The sequence below is a fragment of the Lathyrus oleraceus genome, chromosome 5 (assembly GCF_024323335.1).
Source record: "Lathyrus oleraceus cultivar Zhongwan6 chromosome 5, CAAS_Psat_ZW6_1.0, whole genome shotgun sequence".
NCBI lineage: Eukaryota > Viridiplantae > Streptophyta > Magnoliopsida > Fabales > Fabaceae > Lathyrus > Lathyrus oleraceus.
In genome coordinates, this window is record NC_066583.1 from 546,641,125 (window position 1) to 546,648,977 (window position 7,853).

Sequence of the window (7,853 nt, forward strand, 5' to 3'; positions counted from 1 at the left end):
TATTGTTTTATATCATAGAAGAATCGTTTCTTCTGTTGGTACGATAAGGTAGATGGAACTATTCCGGCAGCTAAATAATTGACGAGGTCAGCGTACCACGGTGTAACAGATATTGCTAAGGTAGTTTCTACCTGTTTATCAGCGTTATTTTCTTCTAAAGTAGCTATAAGCTTATCGTACGAGAAATCATCGTTAATTGCTGTTCTTTCCGGTTCAAGGTTCTCAAGTCTAGAGAGGTGATCTGCTACTACATTTTTAGTTCCTTTCTTGTCCTTGATTTCCAAATTGAACTCTTGTAGTAACAGGATCCACCTTAGGAGTCTAGGTTTTGCATCCTTTTTAGTTAAGAGGTATTTGATGGCAGCGTGGTCAGTGTAGATGATTATTTTGGCTCCAACTAAGTAAGAACGAAATTTATCTAGCGCAAACACTACTGCTAGAAGTTCTTTCTCTGTTGTGGCGTAATTCATTTGTGCTTCATCTAGAGTTCTACTTGGGTCAGACGGTCCTTCCACTTCCGTTCCACTTCTCAGTATAATTGCATGAGCGTGGCTTCTTGGGTTAGGTTGGGGTTGGCCAGGAAATGTACCAGTTGGGGCAGCAGTAGGCGCTTGTTGTTGAGCTACTTGTGATATTTGCATTTCCAGCATTTTGTTATGGGTAGCCAGGGCATCTACTTTACTTGCTAGTTGTTTAATTTGTTCGCCAGTGTGTACATTCTGGTTTAAGAAATCTTTATTGGTTTGCTGTTGAGAAGCTATAAAGTTCTCCATCATGATTTCCAAGTTGGATTTTCTAGGGGCGTTATTGTTAGATGTAGATGGGGTCGGCTTCTGATATCCCGAAGGTATAGCTGGGGCTTGATTTGGAGATTGTCCAGGTGCGTATAGAGCATTATTACTCTTATATGAAAAATTTGGATGATTCTTCCAATTTGAGTTATAGGTATGCGAATAGGGGCTTCCTTGAGCATAGTTTACTTGCTCCGCTTGGATTCCTGTTAGGAGTTGACAATCTGCAGGAGTGTGACCTTGGAGGTGATACATTTAAACTTTCAATTTTCTGGACCAGAGCATCCACTTTTGCATTAACATGATCAAGGTTACTTATCTCGTACATGCCAGTTTTCGTTTGAGGTTTTTCCACCATTGTTCGTTCGGTTCCCCACTGATAGTGGTTTTGAGCCATGCTTTCGATGAGTTGGTAAGCGTCTGCATAAGGTTTGTTCATTAGCGCACCACCGGCGGCGGCATCTATTGTTAACCTCGTGTTGTACAGGAGACCATTATAGAATGTATGAATTACTAACCAGTCTTCTAAACCATGGTGTGGACAAAGTCTCATCATGTCTTTGTATGTTTCCCATGCTTCGAAAAGAGACTCGTTATATTTCTGTTTAAATCCATTTATTTGGGCTCTTAACATAGCTGTTTTGCTTGGCGGAAAATATCGAGCAAGAAAAACTTTCTTCAACTCGTTCCATGTGGTGACTGAGTTGGAAGGAAGAGATTGAAGCCATCTTCTAGCGCTATCTCTTAGTGAGAAAGGAAAAAGACGAAGTCGAATTGCCTCTGAAGTGACACCATTAGCTTTAACAGTATCAGCGTATTGGACAAATACGGATAAATGAAGGTTAGGATCCTCGATAGGATTCCCAGAGAATTGGTTATGTTGCACTGCCTGCAACAGTGAAGGTTTGAGTTCAAAGTTGTTTGCTTCGATTGCGGGTGGAGCAATACTTGAATGCGGTTCATCTTGCGATGGAGCGGCGTAATCTCTAAGAGCACGAGCTGGTTCTGCCATCTCGGGTATCGAAGGGAAAATATTTTTGAAATCAGGAAGTTCTACAGGAGGGAGATTGTTTGCAGCACGATATTCCCGAATTCGTCGTAAGACTCAGAGATATAGTTCGATATCGTTGATTCGTAAGTAGAGCAGTTCGCCTTGAGAGCGAGTGCGTGGCATACAAATCAACGAAAGAAAGAAAAGAAAAAGAAAAGCCTTAGTCTCTACAACGTAACAGGAGAGTTACGATATCGACTAAATAAAAGTCCCCGGCAACGGCGCCAAAAACTTGATCGCTCGACTTTATGAGTCGAATTGGGGTACAAACTGCAAGTGCACAGTTCTATCGCGTAGTTTTAAAAGATATCGATCCCACAGGGACTTATGAATCGATATACCGTTATCTAAGGTTACTACGTAAAGCTAAGGCAGATGATATTTTGATTGTTTGGGGGAAACGTTAAAACTAAAATAGGATCTAAAATAAATATCTAATAAGCGGATATCGGTATGTAATTCGTCGTAATTAGGGAATCAATTCTTTATTGGTTTCTTGGTTTTAAAGTAAATCTTTTCAGTTGACGCTATTGGTTAAAAGTTTTATCTCAAACTCTCGCTCTGTTGAATAAACTATGATTTTATATTAACGTAGCTGTCACTTATAGTTAAGTCAAAAACCACTTTTTGAAAACAGTAGAATCCGTAGAAACTCTTTTTAAGAAAACACTAATCGTTTAAACACCCTGATCTCAAACTCCCGTTCTGTTGACTTAGGTTATATAATTAAACTCAAATGCTTAACTCTCGCCCTCACATTCAATCTTTAAAAATACTTTTTGAAAAAGGTTAGAATTTAATTAACTCTAAAAATTGCTCTCGCCCTGATCTAGAATTAATGTCCAATTTACACTGTCCAGTCAAAACCTCAAACTCTCGCTCTATTGATTTTAACTTCTTTATGTCTTTTACTTTCGTACAAAAACTTTGTTATTAAACCTGTAAATTGAGACTGTAAAAAGAGTGATTTTAATTTTAAACTTAATTAAACTAACTTAGTTTTGATTCCTTCATTCCGCTTACTTTACATACCGATACCTAAATAAATCAGCCAGACATGCTAAACAGACTTAAATAGATAACATGCATAAACAGATTCATCACAGGCAAGCAGCAAAAATTAATAATAAAAACAAGCATATATAAATTCAACAAATAAATAAAGAACCTGAATAATTAAATAGCAGTCTAGAACACTCCACCACAGACCGGTTGGATTTGTTCTTGAGTTCTTCAATCAGGCAGAAAAATAAAACGAAGGAATAAAAAAACTAGATTCTAACGTAAGGTTAGATCCGGTAAAAGGTACACAATAGTTTCCGGTGTAGAAACTATTGTGCGAAAAATTAATTAAGAGCTGGAAAAGAAAATAGAATTGCAAAAGGAAAACAATATAAAAATTTGTCAAAGTAATACTGTAAAAATATGCCTAAGCTGCTGGAAAAAGAAAGAATGCGAAAACGGCAAAAATCTGGAAAAAGCGTGGAACCCTTAGCTTTCCAAAAAGCTACTATTTATATGCCACCTCCTGCAACTGCTTCCGCGTCAAAAGTCTTCAACGTGCAGAATAGTTGGGCGTGGAAATAGGGCTCAACTCTCTCTCAACGTCTCTGAAGCGTTCCGTCTCTGAAGCGTTCCTTGTGCCTCAAATATAGGGGAATGGTGTGACGTCCGTCACACCATGTGTGACGCTCGTCACATAAGTGCATATAGCGTGACGCTCGTCACAACCTCTGTGACGCTCGTCACAAGCACAACGCCTGTTTCTTTGGGCTGGGCTTGGCTTTTGCTATTTGTTTCCAGAAACTTCTTTTTGCACCTCCTTTTCTTCCTTTTTTTTACTTTTGCTTTAAATAGATACCTGAGATAAATAGAAAGGAAATACCGCGTAATATCTGATAAAATGAAATAAATTAGAGTAAATAATAATATAATTTAATTGAATTAAGTCCTAAAATGTGATATAATTTCATGTTATCAGATTGGCATTCGGTTTCCATGTTTGCCTGTTTGTGTGGAGTCTGAAGTAAGTCCAGCGATTGGCAGTCGGTTTCCTGTGTGGTTTTGTTTCGCGTGTGTTAGCCGAGCTACGAGTGCTCTGAGTCTTCTCCGGTCAGAGAAGATACGTATGGATAGGATGCGACATCCTAGCGAGCACGTTTTCCCTTGTCCCGAACTACGTTGACTCTGATGTTTGTGCCTGACAGACTACGTAGGCCCAGGATGCGATATCCTGCCGAGTTAGTTTCTTTTGTCGTTTCTGTGTCTCCTTTCAGCCTTGTGTGTGATGTTTGAGCAGTTTTTAGCAACCTTTATCCTTTCTTTTGAGCGTGGATCCCGTAGGGGTGCTAATACCTTCCCTTTGCATAACCGACTCCCGATCCCATCTTTCTCTGGTCGCGAGACCATTCCTTTCCAGGTTTACTTCGAGCGTTTCCTTTCCCTCTTTTGGGATAAATAACGCACGGTGGCGGCTCTGTTGTTTCGTTTTCCCGCTGGTTTTTCGCGTAATGCGACACCCCTGTTGAAGTGCGGACAGATGTACGATATCCATGCAAAGCAAATGGCAATATCTTATGCCAATCTTTGTACGTAACAACCATCTTCTGGATAATCTTCTTGATATTCTTATTAGTAGCTTCAACAGCCTCATTCATCTTGGGTCTATAAGGGGAAGAATTATGATATGCAATCTTGAACTCGCTACACAGCTCTTTCATCATCTTATTGTTCAAGTTAGATCCATTATCAGTGATGATCTTATCTAGCACACCATAACGGCATATGAGTTGATTCTTGATAAACTTCACAACCACCTGCCTCGTCACATTTGCATATGATGCCGCTTCAACCCACTTGGTGAAGTAATCAATAGCTACGAGAATAAAACGGTGACCGTTTGACGCCTTTGGCTCTATCATGCCAATCATGTCAATTCCCCATATAGATAAAGGCTGTGGTGATGAAATCACATTCAGAAGTGTCGGGGGAATATGAATCTTATCCACGTAAATCTGACACTTGTGGCATTTCTTCACGTACTTGCAGCAGTCAGACTCCATTATCAGCCAATAGTATCCTGCTCTCAACATCTTCTTTGCCATGACATGTCCATTGGAATGAGTACCAAATGAACCCTCATGGACTTCACTCATCAACAGGTCTGCTTCGTGTCTCTCCACGCATCTGAGCAGAACCATGTCAAAATTCCTCTTATAAAGCACATCGCCATTGAGGTAGAAACTGCCAGATAATCTCCTCAAAGTCTTTCTATCTTTAACTGATGCCCCAGATGGGTAAATCTGACTCTGAAGAAAACATTTGATGTCATAATACCATGGCTTATCATCTTTCACTTCTTCGACTGCAAACACGTGAGCTGGTCTATCCAGGTGCATCACAATGATATTGGGGACTTCATTCCAGAATTTCACCATAATCATCGAAGCAAGTGTAGCAAGTGCATCTGCCATCCGATTCTTATCTCGAGGAATATGATGGAAGTCAACGTCAATAACGAACGTTGAAATCCTCCTCGCATAATCTCTGTATGTGTAACACCTCAAAATTTGCCCTCCTCTCTTGGGACTAGCTTAACATATTGCATTGCATTTCTTAGGTCATTAGGCATTGCATATTTGCATATCATGTGGTTACATGGAGCAAGTCACCCTCTTAAGTCTTGATCAGAAGATAAAGAGGTTAAGATGCAAGCTAAGGTTTCATGGACTGATCATTAATCATCTGAGGATGTGTGATTCAAATTAGGGTTTCTTGGTTGTCAAGGAGATTGAGCTTCATCTTGGTTGAAATGGTACATCATCATCATCATGGTTTTATCATCACCGAGAGATTCCTTATGCTTGATCATATTCCTTGGGATTAGGGTTTTGACCTCTGGTCAATCCTAATCATCTGCATTGTGCCAATCAGGGTCTGTCAAGGAGATGGGGTTTTCAATGGATATGGGGATCATCATGTGATTATATTGAGCTTATGGAAGCTAGGGTTTCATCTTTGAGCCATTTCATCAGGAGTTTGAGGCTCAAGTTCATCAGTCAAGCTGAAATTCATCTATCAGTCAGAAAAGTCAACTGTGGTCAACTGTGCATGAATTCATGGATTTGGAGGAGGGAGAGGGTTAGAGACACTTCATTCATGTCCAAACAAGTTTCATTTGACATTTCAAACATCAAGAATGAAGAAAATAAAGTCAGATGGAAACTTTCCAAAAATAGAAAGTGACTTGTAATTGAAAATTGCCAAAAATGGAAAGTTTTTCTCCCCAAAAATTACGTGTCCAAAAATGCTTCAAATGAAAATTTGTTCAACATGAAAGTTATAGATCTTGCTCTCACCTTTCCAAAAAGTCCAAGAACATGAATTTCTCATTTGTGGTTGGCAAGTTATAATCAGATCATTTTTAAGAAAAGTTGAATTTCAAAGTGGCATAACTCTTGAACCATTTGGCCAAATTGGGTGATTCTTTTTTGAGCAAGTCACATTTGACATGTACTATCATGATCCATTATCACATTTCATCAAAAATCATCACATCAAAAGTCCATTTTTCAAGTGATCTATTTGAATTTTGGTGGGAAAAAAGGCCATTTTGAAAAATACACATGATTTTCACTCCAAACCACTTCCAACAGCTTCTAAACAGAAAGTTGGACTTGCTTCAACTGGTTTTTCACTGTTCCATTGGTCATTTGTGCATAAGGGCATTTTGGCATTTTTGCATAAATGCTGTTTAGCTGTGAATTTTTTGGGGATTTATTGAATTGTTTTGGATTGAGTTTGGATTGGATCTTTCTGTTTGGTCCTTTGAGGTTCTAAATGACATGTTTTGCACTATTTGCTTCATGAAATAATCTTGGTTGATGATATGAACATGAGACCAATTGGACATGTTTCTAAATTGATTGAACTTGATTTTTGATAATTTTCATGTTCTGTTTTGGGTTTTTGATCCCTATTGGACCCTAGGCTTTGTCCTAGGGTTTTGCTTCTCATGTTTGGATTGTGTTTCAGGACAAAAGGCAAATGGAATGGAGGAATTAATGCACTTGGTTTGAGTTGCTCATGTGAATGATGTTGATTAACATTAATTTTGTTTTGTAGGTGGTTTCTAATTCATTTGTGTTGAGCATTGGCTTATGCTTTGCTTGATGCATTGCTTGTGTACAGTTAACAGTTTAACTTGTAATTGTTTGTTTAACTGTTTGAGCTGTGTACTGACTGAATTAGATTGATTTCAGGTACCTTAGTTGCTCTAGTTCATCTTTGAACTTGCTTTGTGCTGCTGCTTGGTTGTATAAACCAATTGAGGTAGAATTTCTTTTCTCCATGTAGTCTGGAAGACCTGGCCTGTTACTTGGCCAGGCACCTGTCTGAAGTCCTCCTTAAGAGGCAATGTTTGTGCTTGTTTATTTTTGTCCCCAAGCAGGAAAAGACCTTTGTTAAGGCAATTGGCAGACACAAGAGGTGTGTAGTCCACCTCCTGCTATTCTGTTGAGTCGTCCCTTGGCTCACATCACATGTTGATGCCTTGTGGATCCTAACCCAAGATCCATGTACAGTTGTACAGTTGAGTCAGTGTCATAAGTGTAGAAGGGTTCCCACTTTCTGGACCCACACTTCTTTGTCTGGAGCTCTCCCTGGCCAGGGATAAGAGCTGTGAGGCACACCCCTCACTCCCATTTCATCTGGCTTCACCTTGACTCTCAATGTCAAGGTTAAGAGCTAACATCACCCTGACACAGTTGTGTTGCTTTTGCAACTTAACCCTTGATTGAGCCCACCTTGTCTGTATATAGTGTGTGCTAACTGTGAATGTTTGCTTTGTTTTGATTATGCTTGCATGCTTTGCTTTGCCTGGTTAGGATTAGCTTGCTGCCTGAGCAAGTTAGATAGCAAACCTTAACTTAGGGATGATTATGCATGATAACATCTAGGCTCGAGTTAGTCTCCCTAGTTGTGTCTCCCTCTGTTATCTGGTTAGGCTAGTC

At 39.5% G+C, this 7,853-nt stretch overlaps 1 non-coding gene across 1 annotated transcript; it reads left to right on the top strand.

Annotated features, from left to right (window-relative positions):
- Positions 1-1,318: 1,318 nt before the first annotated feature.
- Positions 1,319-1,425, top strand: LOC127089653 (small nucleolar RNA R71). Its single transcript, XR_007791216.1, has one exon. It is a non-coding gene; the product is annotated as a small nucleolar RNA R71 (small nucleolar RNA).
- Positions 1,426-7,853: the final 6,428 nt, after the last annotated feature.